The sequence below is a fragment of the Triticum urartu genome, chromosome 7 (genome assembly GCF_003073215.2).
Source record: "Triticum urartu cultivar G1812 chromosome 7, Tu2.1, whole genome shotgun sequence".
NCBI lineage: Eukaryota > Viridiplantae > Streptophyta > Magnoliopsida > Poales > Poaceae > Triticum > Triticum urartu.
The window spans coordinates 614,315,360-614,330,788 of NC_053028.1; the positions used below are offsets into that span (position 1 = coordinate 614,315,360).

The 15,429-nt window shown below is 45.4% G+C and overlaps 1 long non-coding RNA gene across 1 annotated transcript; it reads left to right on the plus strand.

Annotated features, from left to right (window-relative positions):
- Window positions 1-253: 253 nt before the first annotated feature.
- LOC125524639 lies at window positions 254-2,067 on the plus strand. Its single transcript, XR_007290902.1, has 2 exons — window positions 254-946; window positions 1,463-2,067. It is a non-coding gene; the product is annotated as an uncharacterized LOC125524639 (long non-coding RNA).
- The last annotated feature ends 13,362 nt before the right edge of the window (window positions 2,068-15,429 follow it).

Here is a 15,429-nt window from a genome sequence, read left to right on the forward strand (position 1 = left end):
AGAAAAGATTAAAAATGCAATCAAATTGGTGATCATCCATAAAATGTGGTCTAACTTAAGTGAATATTTTAGTGATGCTATTTTGCAAAATATTTTTGCTAGCTGTTTCACAAACCTCTAATTTTTAGCATTAAGAAAGAGTAATTTTTAATACCTCATATTTCTAACCAATCAGGACGCAGCCCACGGATCACCCCCACTTTAGTCGATCTGAGCCGTCCACCCCCTACCAATCCAGCGTCTCTTACAAACCTATGCTAAACGCACGCGCGCGGCACACCCTCCTCCCAAGAAACCCTAGGTCAGGCGCTGCCACCTCCCTCTTCCCGATCCAGATTCCTCCTCCTTCGCCCCTCCCTTCCACCACCTGCAGTCGCCCCTGCAGCAGATCAAGCGAGCCGCCCAACCTCACCGTTGATAGATGCACCGCCGCCTAGCAGCCACGGCTGGATGGCTCGCCGGTGTGCGCGTGCTTCAATGCGCGCCGCCGCCGCTCCACCGGCCTCCTATGTCTCTTCCAGTCAGATCCGACGGGCACATCTTCCTACAGCCATGAGCGACCACCCAACTCCACTCTCGATCCCCAAAGCCAAAGGCAGAGACAGCCGCCACCGGCCTATCAAGTTGATCTCTCAGGCAGAGACAAGTCGAGGCCCTCTCTGTCTCTCCCCCGTGGCTCCTCCTCGTCGCCGCCACCCAACGCCGGCCGATTCCGGCAACTCCCGCCACCGCGCAGCACGCGCCCGAGCTTGCCTCGCTCCGCCGCGTCCCCCCTCCGGCCAGATGCGCCGCTCACGGCCCACCCGCAACCCCCCCCCCCCCCCCCCCCTCCCCGTGGCCAGGGCTAGGGTTTCTGTAGCGGCGTCGCCTCCGTTGCCCGCCGGCGCCTACAGCACTCCGGCGCGCGTCCTCTGGCGGATTCCTCCTCTCCTATCCTCCGGTGACGGTGAGTTCATCCCGCCCCCATTCATCCTCTCTGGCCTCTGGTTTAGTCCCCAACGCCCACCCATCTGTCTTTTTTTCTTGTAATCTGGATTTGTTCCAAACTGAAATTTTCAAGTCTTATGGTCGTCTTGTGGGGGTAGATGTTTGTGTTTGTGTATCCTGAGGATTCATTGGCTTACAAACGCTAGTACTGGCTTCAAGCCACCGTACTTGTGTCTGTACGTTTGATTGTTATATCATCTTCAAACAATATCTAGTTGTTTCAGTCAAACATCTACATGTCCGGAATTGTACACCAACCTGCTTATGTGCTTCAGTCAAAGAACTTGATCAATTACTATATCTCAAGAACTAGATCTTCCTCAATCAGAGCGAGGTGTTGACGATTGTAGTACTAGTTAGTTCCACCTGACCTGTGATGGCACTAGGTCGCACATCTAGTGTTTGTTGGTTGGTGGATAATCTCAGTTATCAGTACCAGCAGAAGCAGCTAATGGTTTTAATCAATGCATTGCAGGTAACTTAAAATCGGACCCCAACCACTCTACTCTGCTACTAGCACACATGGTTGCAACTCTGCTGGTTCTAACTGCTGTTTGCTCTTCCGGGATTATTGTTTTCTTCTCCTAGTTTAATTAGATATATCATGTACTAGTTGGGTTTATGTTAACAAATGCTTGCTGCTTCGCTTGCCTGACTTGTCGATGGTGCTCTCGCTTGGAGCAGTATGCCCGCCGCTCCAGCACCTTCTTCTGCTTTGACAAGTCGGTCACCCCTGTCGTCATCAAGGTCCATCCTCGAGTGCATCAGTTCACTGGACCTAAAACTTTCTTTTACTAATTCCTTGAGAATAATCAGTTAGCAAGTAGGGGTGTTATCCTTTGGTAAAGGGGGTGCTTGTGAATAGTGTTGGAGTTGTGTCTTGAGGATCTGAAATACAACTTGTAGTTTCAGACACGAGGCATTATATAGGGACACTCCAACACATGTTTAAACAGATAGAGGTGTTTTGCTAGGCATGGTCGTATGATGTCTCGTATCTTCTGTATGATGAGGCATTATATAGGGACGCTCCAGCAATTGTTTTATCCAAAGGCAGAGATAGATCCGATGGACATCACACAGATGATCTCTTAGGCAATCAAGTTGTCCTAATACGATAACCGGTTTCAGACATTTTGTAATTTCTGTATCCGTGAATTACCTGGTGCACTAGTGGATAGCTATATTCTGACTTGCAGTGTTTTTATATGGGAAGTAGTATGCATCTTTGATCCTATAAAAATCATGGAAGTACTATGTTGCCGTCCTTTTAGTCATTGCTTACGATGTTACTTTCTCTCACTCCAGTGATGTTATATCTTTTTCACTTGTTGTCTGGAAGATGTGCCTGCTATGGTGCTACCATACCAAGTGGTGGACGATCTAATATTGATTTGGTTAATTCTGCAGTGATCCAATCTGAAATCTGAATATCGAATATTAGATTGCTTGGGTTTACCAGTAATTTGGGCGAGTGTGGTATTAGCAGTATTATGTTAGTTGCTTCATGATTCTTGCTGGTGGCTACTGGCTAGTTCATGCATGTGAACTACTGTCGGTGGATTTGTTTGTACATGTGTAGGTGGGATCCTGGCAGGATTCTCTGGTTTGGAATTGAGCTCTATTTGATTTATCCACTAGTAGAAAACAGGGTTTTGGTCTAGATCGAGTTAGCCCATTAGTCCCGATTCAGTCCAGAACCGGGACCAATGGGGGCATTGGACCCGGTTCGTGAGCCCAGGGGGGCGGCCGGGCCACGTGGGCCATTGGTCTCGGTTCATCTGGACCTTTTGGTCCTGGTTGGTGGGACGAACCGGGACCAATGGGCCTCGCTCCTGGCCCACCACCATTGGTCCCGGTTGGTGGCTTGAACCGGGACCAAAGGCTCCCCTTTAGTCCCGGTTCATGCCACCAATCGGGACCAATGAGGTGCCTATATATACCCCCTCGCGTAAGAGCAGAGCACAGTGCTTTGTTTTTTTGGCCGAGAGGGAGAGGGCTTGGTGGTGCTCTAGCTCACCTCCTATGCACACAAGGTGTTCGATGGAATGCTTGAGCCACACTACTTAAGCTTTCTCCTCTTCAAGCTCGACCTTCAAGCTCCATTTTCCTCAATATTTGTCTAGATTTAGCGGTCTTTCATGCCCCGTCCCCGTCTTCACCGCCGTCGATCACCAGCGCCGAGCTCATCGCCGGCACCACCGTGGTGAGCCTCTTGTTCTTATCTTCTTTCTGAAAGGAAAAATATTCTTACTTGTATGTTTACATAGATATTTGTATTATTTTCTTATTTTTATTATTGCATCTTATATAGTGTGATGGTTTTGGTATCCGCCTCCGTCGGCCCTCGTCCTGTCTATGATTCGGATGTGGTATATATATTATCTTTATAACTATTGGTTCATTTATTGTTTATGAAAATTATGTTGACCAACGTGACATAGATTTTATTTATGTAGGATGTATGTGAATCGGAAATGCCAACCAACCCTATTGTCGAGAGGTTAAATTTAGTTGAAAAAGAAAACAATTTGTTGAAGGAAAAAATAAAAAAAAATTGAGGAGGAGAAAATGATATTGAAGTTGCATGTTGTGGATGTCGTCGATGATCACAAGATCAAGATGGATGCAATGCACTTGAAGATTAGAAAGATTAGAAAATATGTTATTCATACCGAGGCTTGGTATCATTATGCCGTTGGATTAATTGTTACCTTGGTTGCGATTATGATCGCATTTGTTTTCGCATTGAAATGTTTTACATAGTTTCAAATTAGATGCTCTGGAGAGCTATATGTTAGATGAGAACTATGTATGCACTTTGGTTTTAATGTGATGATGAACTTCTATTAATTTGGACACTTAATTATATATAATGCACGTAGATGAACCGGCAATGGATGTACGGTGACAGACACACCTCCGAGTACATTAAGGGCGTGCATGAGTTTCTCGATGCGGCTGAGGCAAACAAGCAGAATGGTTTTATGTATTGTCCATGCACTGAATGTGGGAATACGAGCTTTTACTCTAACCGAAAAATCCTTCACTCCCACCTGCTTTACAAGGGTTTCATGCCACACTATGATATTTCGACGAGGCACGGAGAAATAGGGGTTATGATGGAAGACGATGAAGAAGAAGAGTACGATGACAACTATGTGCCCCCTGAATATGGTGATGCTGCAACAAGAGGAACTGGTGAAGATCAAGAGGAACCTGACGATGTGCCCAATGATGCTGCAATAGGTGAAGCTGCTGAAGATCAAGAGGAATCAGACGATGTGCCCGATGATGATGATCTCCGCCGGGTCATTGTCGATGCAAGGACGCAATGCTAAAGTCAAAAGGAGAAGCTGAAGTTCGATCGCATGTTAGAGGATCACAAAAAAGGGTTGTACCCCAATTGCGAAGATGGCAACACAAAGCTCGGTACCGTACTGGAATTGCTGCAGTGGAAGGCAGAGAATGCTGTGGCTGATAAAGGATTTGAGAAGCTACTGAAAATATTGAAGAAGAAGCTTCTAAAGGATAACGAATTGCCCGACAGTACATACGCAGCAAAGAAGGTCGTATGCCCTCTAGAATTGAAGGTGGAGAAGATACATGCATGTCCTAATGACTGCATCCTCTACCGCGGTGCGTACAAGGATCTAAATGCATGCCCGGTATGTGGTGCGTTGCGGTATAAGATCAAACGAGATGACCCTGGTGATGTTGACGGCGAGCCCCTCAGAAAGAGGGTTCCTGCAAAGGTGATGTGGTATGCTCCTATAATACTACGGTTGAAACGTCTGTTCAGAAACGAAGAGAATGCCAAGTTGATGCGATGACACAGTGAGAACCGGAAGAAAGATGGGAAGTTGAGAGCACCCGCTGACGAGTCGCAGTGGAGAAAAATCGAGAGAAAGTACTGGGATGAGCTTGCAAAAGACTCAAGGAATGTATGGTTTACTTTAAGCGCGGATGGCATTAATCCTTTCGGGGAGCAGAGCAGCAATCACAGCACCTGGCCCATGACTCTATGTATGTATAACCTTCCTCCTTGGATGTGCATGAAACGGAAATTCATTATGATGCCAGTTCTCATCCAAGGCCCTAAGCAACCCGGCAACGACATTGATGTGTACCTAAGGCCATTAGTTGAAGAATTTTTACAGCTGTGGAATGGAAACGATGTACGTACGTGGGATGAGCACAGACAGGAGGAATTTAACTTAAAGGCGTTGTTGTTCATAACCATCAACGATTGGCCCGCTCTCAGTAATCTTTCAGGACAGACAAACAAATGATACCACGCATGCACGCACTGTTTAGATGACACTGAAAGTATATACCTGGACAAATGCAGGAAGAATGTGTACCTGGGCCATCGTCGATTTCTTCCGACCAACCATCAATGTCGAAAGAAAGGCAAGCATTTCAAAGGCGGGGCAGATCACCGGAAGAAGCCTGCCATGCGTATCGGTGATCACGTACTTGCTATGGTCAATGATTTACACGTAATCTTTGGAAAGGGTCCTGGCGGACTAGCTGTTCCGAATGACGCTGAGGGACACGCACCAATGTGGAAGAAGAAATCTATATTTTGGGACCTACCCTACTAGAAAGACCTAGAGGTCCGCTCTTCAATCGACGTGATGCACGTGACGAAGAACCTTTGCGTGAACCTGCTAGGTTTCTTGGGCGTGTATGGGAAGACAAAAGATACACCTGAGACACGGGAGGACCTGCAACGTTTGCACGAAAAAGACGGCATGCCTCCGAAGCAGTATAAAGGTTCTACCAGCTACGCTCTTACGAAAGAAGAGAGAAATTTTCTTTGAATGCCTGCTCAGTATGAAGGTCACGACTGGCTTCTCGTCGAATATAAAGGGAATAATAAATATGCTAGAGAAAAAGTTTCAGAATCTAAAGTCTCATGACTGCCACATGATTATGACGCAACTGCTTCCGGTTGCATTAAGGGGGCTTCTACCAGAAAACGTCCGATTAGCCCTTGTGAAGCTATGTGCATTCCTCAATGCAATCTCTCAGAAGGTGATCGATCCAGAAATCGTACCAAGGCTAAGGAGTGATGTGGCGCAATGTCTTGTCAGTTTCGAGCTGGTGTTCCCACCATCCTTCTTCAATATCATGACGCACATCCTAGTTCATCTAGTCGACGAGATTGTCATCCTGGGGCCCGTATTTCTACACAATATGTTCCCCTTTGAGAGGTTCATGGGAGTCCTAAAGAAATATGTCTGTAACCGTGCTAGACCAGAAGGAAGCATCTCCATGGGCCATCAAACAGAGGATGTTATCGGGTTTTGTGTTGACTTCATTCCTGGTCTTAAGAAGATCGGTTTCCCTAAATCGCGGTATGAGGGGAGACTGACTGGAAAAGGCACTCTTGGAAGTGACTCAATAATATGCAGGGACGGATATTCTTGGTCTCAAGCACACTACACAGTTCTACAGAACTCTACCTTGGTGACCCCGTATGTCGATGAACACAAAAACAGTCTGCGCTCCAAACACCCGGAGCAGTGCGACGACTGGATTACATGTGAACACACCAGGACTTTCAGCAGTTGGTTGGAAACACGTCTCAGATATGACAACACTGTTTGTGATGAGTTGTAATTGTTGTCCAGGGGACCATCTTTGACTGTATTGACTTACAAAGGATACGAGATAAATGGGAATACATTTTACATGATCGCCCAAGATCAAAAGAGCACCAACCAAAACAGCGGTGTCCGCTTTGATGCAGCAACCGAGAGCGGAAAGGACACATATTATGGTTACATAGTGGACATATGGGAACTTGACTATGGACATGATTTTAAGGTCCCTTTGTTTAAGTGCAAATGGGTCAATCTGTCAGGCGGTGGGGTACAGGTAGACCCACAGTACAGAATGACAATAGTGGATCTGAAAAATCTTGGGTACACTGACGAACCGTTCGTCCTAACCAATGATGTGGCACATGTTATCTATGTGAAGGACATGTCTACCAAACTGAGAAAAAGAAAAGATAAGGAAGCGAATACATCATACGATGAGCCAAAGCGCCACATAGTTCTTTCGGGAAAAAGGGACATCCTGGGAGTGGACGGCAAGACACATGTCTGAAGATTATGAAAAGTTTCATGAAATTCCTCCCTTCAATGTTAAGGCTGACCCAAGCATCCTGATAAACGATGAAGATTATCCATGGTTACGGCGCAATAAGCAAATGACACAAGCTAAGAAAAAGTGAAGACTTTCTCCCGCAACTATTATGATGATACCATGCCAACTTTGTAACACACGAGTATGCTATGCCAACTTTTTCAGAGTTCATTTGAAAACTATGAATTTAGGTCGAATTTTCTCTATAGGTGCATCTATGTTCATTTTTTTAGTAAAGTTAATCACAAACTTGTGATTCACACAAATTTCAAAGAATTCAAATTTTAACTATTCAAATTTGAAAACTAATGGCACAAATAGAAAGTTTATAATTTTTCTAAAACTAATGGCACTAACAGAAAGTTTATAATTTTGCTGACCTAAAAGCAAAAAGAAATAAAAAATAAAGCAAAAAACAAAAGAAAATAAATAATGTAGAAAAGAAAATAATAAATCTGGAAAACAAAAAAAATAGCAACAATAAGTATTTTTTTGTAAATAGAAACAAAATAAAATAAATAAAGCAACAAAGGAAACTAAAAATGTTTTCAAATTTGGAAACTAATGGCACTAACAGAAAGTTTATAATTTTTCTAAAACTAAAAGCAAAAAGAATAAAAAATAAAATAAAAAACAAAAGAAAATAAATAATGCAGAAAACAAAACAAAAAAACTAGAATAAATAGCAACAATAAATATTTTGTTGTAAGTCGAAACAAAATAAAATAAATAAAGGAACAAAGAAAAAAAACTAAAACAGTGTTTTTAAATATGAAAACTAATGGCACTAACAGAAAGTTCATAATTTTTCTAAAACTAAAAGCAAAAAAGAATTAAAATATAAAGCAAAAAACAAAAGAAAATAAATAATGCAGAAAACAAAACAAAAAAACTGGAAAAAATAGCAATAATAGGTATTTTTGTTGTAAGTAGAGACAAAACAAAATAAATAAAGCAACAAAGAAAAAAAAAGTGCCATCTACTGGCCCCCCACGGCCTGAATACGACTAGAAACCCTACCATGGGTCAGGATTCAGGCCCGCAGGAGGCCCATTAGGTCCACAGGCACACAGCGCAGGGTTAGGCCCGAAAGCCTGCATTTGAGAGGAGCTCGAGAGGGAAGGCGCAATAGCGCTTATAAACCACTCTCGAGCTCTCTCAGCTAGCGAGGTGGGACTAAAGTTTTGACGCGGGGCAGCACAAGGCCTTTGGTCCCGGTTGGTGCCAGCAACCGGGACTAAAGGGGGCATTGGTCACGGTTCTTGGCACAAACCGTGACCAATGCCCCCCTTTACTCCCGGTTAGTGGCACAAACCGGGACCAAAGGCCGCCACTTCCCGCCCTTTGGGCTGCTGAAAAGAGGCCTTTGGTCCCGGTTGGTGGCACCAACCGGGACTAAATGGGGGCATTGGTCACGGTTTGTGCCATGAACCGTGACCAATGCCTTTGGTATATAACCAGGACTTGTGAAATTTTCAGATTTCCCTCGCCAGTTGCCCCCGACAACGCCGACATCCTCGACGCCGCCAGGCTGCCCCGACGCCGCACGCCGCCCCCGCCGTCGCCGTCGCCCGCGCCCGTCGTCGCCGTCGCCCGCACCCTCGCCGGCTGTCGCCCGCGCCCGTCGTCACCGTTGCCCGCGCCCGTTGTCGCCGTCACCCGCGCCCTCGCCGGCCGTCCCCTGCCCCGACGCGTCGCCGCCTCTGTGAGCACCGCGCGTCTGCCGCCGTGCATTTTTTAATTATACATGTTTTTGACATGTTTTTAGATTTTCATATATATATATATATGTACGTATGTATCTTTTAGATATATGTTTTTGTATGTATGTTCATATATGTTTTTTATGTATGTTCATATAGGTATATATGTATGTATTTTTTTCAATTGTAATGATGTTTTAAAAATACATATATGCAAAAGTTAGATTTTTTTATTAGAAAAGTTTTATCTATATATGTTCTCTGATTTAGTACATTTTAGGTTAGTTTCATTTTAAAAAAAGTTCTATATATTTAGGAAGAAGGAATAGAAGGAAGAAGAAGGAAGACAATGTTTTATATATGAGGGTCGAGAGGGGGTCGACGGTCGAGAGGGGGTCGAGAGGGGGTCGTCGAACATGAGAGGAAGAAAAGGATAAAAAAGAAGAGGAAGAAGAAAAAAAAGAGGAGAAGAAAGAATAGAGGAGATCTTCTCCTCTATTCTTTCTTCTCCTATTTTTTTTCTTCTTCTTTCTCTTTTTTTTATCAGGAACGAGGGTCGTCAAGGGTCGCCAAACATGAGAGGAAGAAGAGGAATAAAAAGAAGAGGAAAAAGAAAAAAAAGAGGAGAAGAAAGAATAGAGGAGTTCTTCTCCTCTATTCTTTCTTCTCCTCTTTTTTTCTTCTTCTTCCTTTTTTTATCGGGAACGAGGGTCGTCGAGGGTCGCCGAGGGGTCGAGGGTCGAGAGGGGTCGCCGGTCGCCGAGGGGTCGAGGGTCGAGAGGGGGTCTAGGTTCGCCGAGGGGTCGAGGGTCGTCGAACATGAGAGGAAGAAGAGGATAAAAAAGAAGAGGAAGAAGAATAAGAAAGAATAGAGGAGAAGATCTCTCTCCTCTATTCTTTCTTCTCCTCTTTTTTTTATTCTTCTTCCTCTTTTTTTATCGGGAACGAGGGTCGTCGAGGGTCGCCGAGCGGTAGAGGAAACCCTAAATAACAAGTATCATCGGTGTGAGATACATGTGGCCGTTGGCGTCGGACAGTACATCCACGTCCCACAAGTGACGCGGGCTTCGACGCCCACGTCACTTGTGGGATGTGGATGTAGTGTCCGACACCGACGGCCACATGTATCTCACACCCACACCCAAGAGATCACTGGCCCGCATTTGTGGCCCACAAGACATCGGAAAAGAGCAAGAAGATATCAGCGACAAACAAGCAAAATGCTGCGAAGAAGAAGCATCAACATCGCACGGGGTCAGGTGGCTACCTCGTAGCCCGGCCTAAGTGGGCCAAGACTGAGAATGATCTGGCTGATAAAGGGATCGAACCAGAGACAATTAACTGGCCAGACCGTTGCCGGACTTGGTTCTTCGGGGCTGGCGGAACCTTGGACCCTGTATCAGGGAAGTGCATTTGGACGAACGATCAAATGGACATACCAGTCAAGAAGCTTCAGGAGTATATCGAAGCAGCGCAGCAAGGGACGTTCGTTCCAGACAGAGAGAACGACGAGCTCACAATGGCCCTCGGGAATCCTGAGCACCCTGGACGGACATGAGGCACGCCAGGCTCCATTCCGTGGAAGGTTGGGTTTCCGGACGCAGGCGGTTACAAATGCCAGGAGAGGAGGAAAAAAGTGCAGCAGACCCAAATGCAGGCGCTGCAAGCAAGGGTACAAGCGATAGAGGAATGAGAAGCAAATCGCAGCAAATGAACTGCCGAAGCTTCCCCCGAAGCTACCCCGCCATCTCAGCGGAGAAGCAGCGTGGCTTCCACCGAGCTGCTTCATCCGGAGCATGTCTTGACGGCTCCTACCAGCTATCCCGTGGATGCTATCACGGAGTCTCAAAATTGCCACCTTATGACGCAATGGATTAATATGAAGGTCAAGGCGGCTGTTGGCTCTGTTTTTCCTACTGAACCCGGCGCAACTTTTCACTGCCGGCCGATTCCAGAAGGATATGCTAGGGTGATGGTGGATGAAATAACGGAGGGATTTGAGGACCTCCAGCTTGACCACCCTACCGGTGAAGGGGAGACTCGGCTGGGTTCTGCTCTGAAGACTCCATGCCTATGGCGGAAGGAGCTCATCAACCTTCCGAACTGGACGCCTCCGCCTCCTCCTCCTCCTCCGGCGAGTCAGGGCACTCCGCCTCCTCCACCGCCTCCTCCTCCGGCGAGTGATGATCATGGCACTCGGCCGACTCCTTCTCCGGTGCGTGGCGGCACTCCGCCTCCTTCTCCGCCTGCGCCGGCGCGCCCGAGCAGCCAGCCTCCTCCTTCTCCGCCTCATCAGCAAGGGCGGAAGAGACCTGCCACCGCTCTGGCTGCTCCGGCGCGTCGTAGTCCTTCTCCTCCGCCTCGTAAGCAAGTAAAGAAGACAACCGCTCCGTTTGCTCTGCCGGCGTCTAGCAGTACAGCCAGAGGCAGGAGGACATACAGATTTGGTCCTTCTCTGAAGACTCCAGAGAAGTTACCATACGAGAGGACCCCGAAGGAGAACGCCGAGATCGTGCGAGAAGAAGTGAGGAACTTCTTTGAAGGGTTGAAAGCAAAGAAACATCCACCTCCGAAGGAGAAGGTAGATCCGGTGAAAGCGAAGCGCACTCTGGCTGCCCTGACAAAACCACCCAAGTCTCCGCCGAAAGGAAACTATGAGCGCATTATTGGAAAGGAATTTGCCGAAGCGGAGCGGTCGGGAAGTACTGTGAGTGATCAAAGGCTGAAAGAACGACGAGTTGGGAAACAAATTGCACAGCTCGGCGAACAAGCGAAGCAATCGTGCCCCCCGCTCAAGGTGCCTAGCAACATCGTCGCTAATGATCCGAGGATGGTGCCCGGTTATAGCAATCTTGGAGATTACCTGCCCAACGATGTACATTATGATTTCATGGAGGTGCAGATACAAAGATACGAGTACGGGAAGCCTCTCGTCAAAGATGAAAGATCCCTATCAACGATGATGCGAAGATTGCATGATTGGTACTTGAAAATCTGCAGAGAGTCTGGGGGGAGGAGTACTTTGTATGTGAGAGTTAAAAAGGAGCATGACCTCGTTGGAATTGTTCTGTTGCCTATTCCATTTGAGGAGTTCTTTCAGTTTTTCAATCAATTGGCCCTCGATAAAGCAACGGTCACCTGCTACTGTCTGTAAGTAGTACTACTTTGTCATTAAGTCTCTCTATATAGCTCAGCTCTTTCATTGCATGTATTTATAATTATCCTCACTATATTATGCAGATTGAAGATCGTCGAATTAAAGAAACGACAAATCGGTGATATTGGGTTCATTAACACAAATATCATAGATGCAACTCAGGTTAAATTTCATGCCGCAGATACCGAGGCCAACTTGCTACGATCGTTGGTAATAAATGAAAACAAAGATATAATAATCTTTCCTTACAACTTCAAGTGAGTGTTACTGTCTTGTGCGTATTCGGTTTCCCTTATATATTAGTCAAGGTTATAGTAATGTAATTGATGAGTTATGCATGCATGTGCAGTTTCCACTATATTCTCCTAGAGATTAAGCTTGAGCAGGGACTAGTAACCGTCTTAGACTCAAGATGAAAAGGTCCCCAGGACTATGCGGACATGACTCAAATGCTCGAGAAGTAAGTTAAATCGATCATTATCCACCATATCAGCAACTTTGTTCATTTCCTGATATATCAAGTAATTGTTTTCTTTGTCTGGCAGGGTTTGGAAAAAATTCACCAAAAAAGCTCCGGGACTCCCAAAGAAGCTGCAATTTAGACACCCGAAAGTAAGTACTATAGTAGCATGTTCCGCGCATCTCCTATTGATTCAAGCGCTAGTTTCATCAATACCATTTGGCATTCTTGCTTATCAGTTTGATTGACCTCTATTTCTTCTAAAGTGGTTGTGGCAGGAACAAGGGAATGATTTCTGTGGATACTACGTTTGCGAGTCCATCCGCCACATGACCTGTGAGCGGGGCTACTCTGACGAACAATATGAAGTGCGTAAATAACAACATTCACAATTTTATTTTATTACCATCATTTGTGTTGAGTTTCATTCATTCATTCATATATATATATATATATATATATATGTATTGACCCCCTTCTTCAAATTAGATGTTTCGGAAGCGGGATGAACTCCTAGCACCAGCTCGCATGCTAGCAATTCAAGAGGAATTGGCGGCATTCTTTCTTGACCACGTGATTGCTGAAGATGGAGAATACTATGTGGACCATGGGTCCGTATATTAGGAGATTATATTTGTAAGAGATAATTATTGTTTATATGTAGCCGGTAGTGTCGGATAGATATACGAGAACTTGTTGTTCGACCAATCTCTCGGAGAAGGAGAGGTGGTCGATATCACTTCTCTCTGTATGCATATATGTTCATGACGATCTTCTGTTTCCTTCGTTTGCTTACTAGCTAGCTAGCGTGTCTAGTCCTCTCTATACGTATGTATAGTACGTAGCGTCGACCAAGCACGAACATAAGAGAGGACACTTCTCTCTATTAATTATAGCTAGCTAACACAATATATGAAACACCTAAATTAACCCCCCAAAACCCCCAAACCCCCCCTTTCAAGAAAAAAACAAAAACCCCAGCCGCAGAAATGCTGACGCGTGGATGCCTATTGGTCCCGGTTGGTGCCACCAACCGGGACCAAAGGCCCTCCTACCTGGGCTCCGCGCACAGGCCACATGGAGGCCCATCTTTCCCGGTTCTGGATTGAACCGGGACTAAAGGGACAGGGCATTAGTACCGACCCTTTAGTCCCGGTTCAGGAACCGGGACAAAAGGCCCTTTTTCTACTAGTGATCTCTTCTCTGTGTAGATAACAATGCTGAATGTTGTTCATGCGACTGTGTGTATGCAGAAACTATGAGGATGACAAGGTGAATACCTCCAAGCTTCATTTTGTTCTTCTTCTTCATGTCCTACTTGCAGCATCAAGGGGATCTTCGACCGCTACCAGCAGGACACCGGGACCAGCATGTGGACCGAGCAGTATGAGGTTGGCTGATGTTCTCTATCTTGCCTCCGTCCATCTTTTTCTTTAGCTGTATCACTTTATCCTTTCTTTGATGTGGCTGATTTGCTTCCATTTGATATCATGGCAGAATATGCAGCGCACCTTGAGCCGGCTCAAGAGCATCAACCGGAACCTGCGCACCGAGATCAGGTCAATGACTTCCCTCTTTATGAGCATCTAAAGAGATCTTCTACTAGAAATCTGAAGCTAATTTGCTATAATTGGCATCAAAATTGTGAGTGTCACTAGTGATGCACTACTCTTTTTCTTTGTGATGCCTGAGTACTGAACAAACTGTTTTGGGTAATATGCACTAGTCTTTTGCTTATGCTCTTTTGAATTTGGCAAGTGATTGTTTAAAAGTAGATGTAGTGTGTGCTTATGCTCTTCTGAGATTTGCAGGAGTAGTTCATTTTTGGGACATGTGTTAAATAAATAATGTGTGTTAAATCAATCCTAGCAGAGTATAATATACACACTAGACTGTTTCTGAACGCGTTAAATCAAAAATGTGTATGTGTTACTGTATCCTAGTAATTCTGCTGTGTCACTGTATCCCAGTAAAGAAAGATGCTTGTTATACTCATGTTCCTGATGATATTGGTGTACACTCAATCTGGTTATTTCTTCTTGTTCTACTACTAGTTGTTGTGTACTCCTAGTGTTGTAGTTGCTGTGTAGTAATACAGAAATATTAATGCTCAAATATGATGATGTGACTTGCTTCGACATCGACCCGTCCATCGTCATCGCCTTCGAGGACGATGAGGACACGGCAGGCGCCGTCGGCCTCGGCGGCGGCTTCCACCACTACCACATCGTCGTCACCTACCAGTTCCACGACGGCGTCTGGGCCGTCGAGTCCTTCTGTAGCTGCTGCCGTTGCTCCTTCCATAGTTTGGGTGGGACTCGTCGGATCGGCCTCCTCGTTTCCTATTTCAGGTAGTACATCCTTCTTGCTCGAATCTACTATTTGATCTGCCTGCACATCTCCCACTCCGGCGCAGAATTGATGGGTTCTTCCTGGATTCTAGAAAGCTGCAAAAAATTGAATTTTGTAGGGGCACTCTCAGCCTACTTGCCACAATTTCTGCTTGTCCATTTGGGTTTGGCATTAATTACTAGGCCGAGATTTTAGTTTGCTGTCATCCTCGAGTCTAAGATCCCCATGCCCATTTATATGTTCTCTATGGTGAATTACTTCTATGGTGTGTGTCAAAATTTGAATTAGATCTGAAGTCTGCAGCTCCAATTTTCCTGGAGGCCACATTATCCTTACTTTAATGGTCAACTTGTTTAGAGTAGAGGTGAATCCTATAGACCACATGATACTATTGTGATAATGGAGAGTTGGTGTCCATTTCTCCGTGGAGATTTGAGTTTTCTCTTTTCGTTTATTCTGTATGATGTTAGTCCGATGGTCTATTGCTAGATGGCTGTATGGATAACTCAACTTTGTTTATTTTGTGAGGGCTTGCTTGGTACCAATTGTTATGTGCTTCATTGTGCAGTGCTGATTTTGCAGCACTGGTACAAACTTACAACAGTATTACA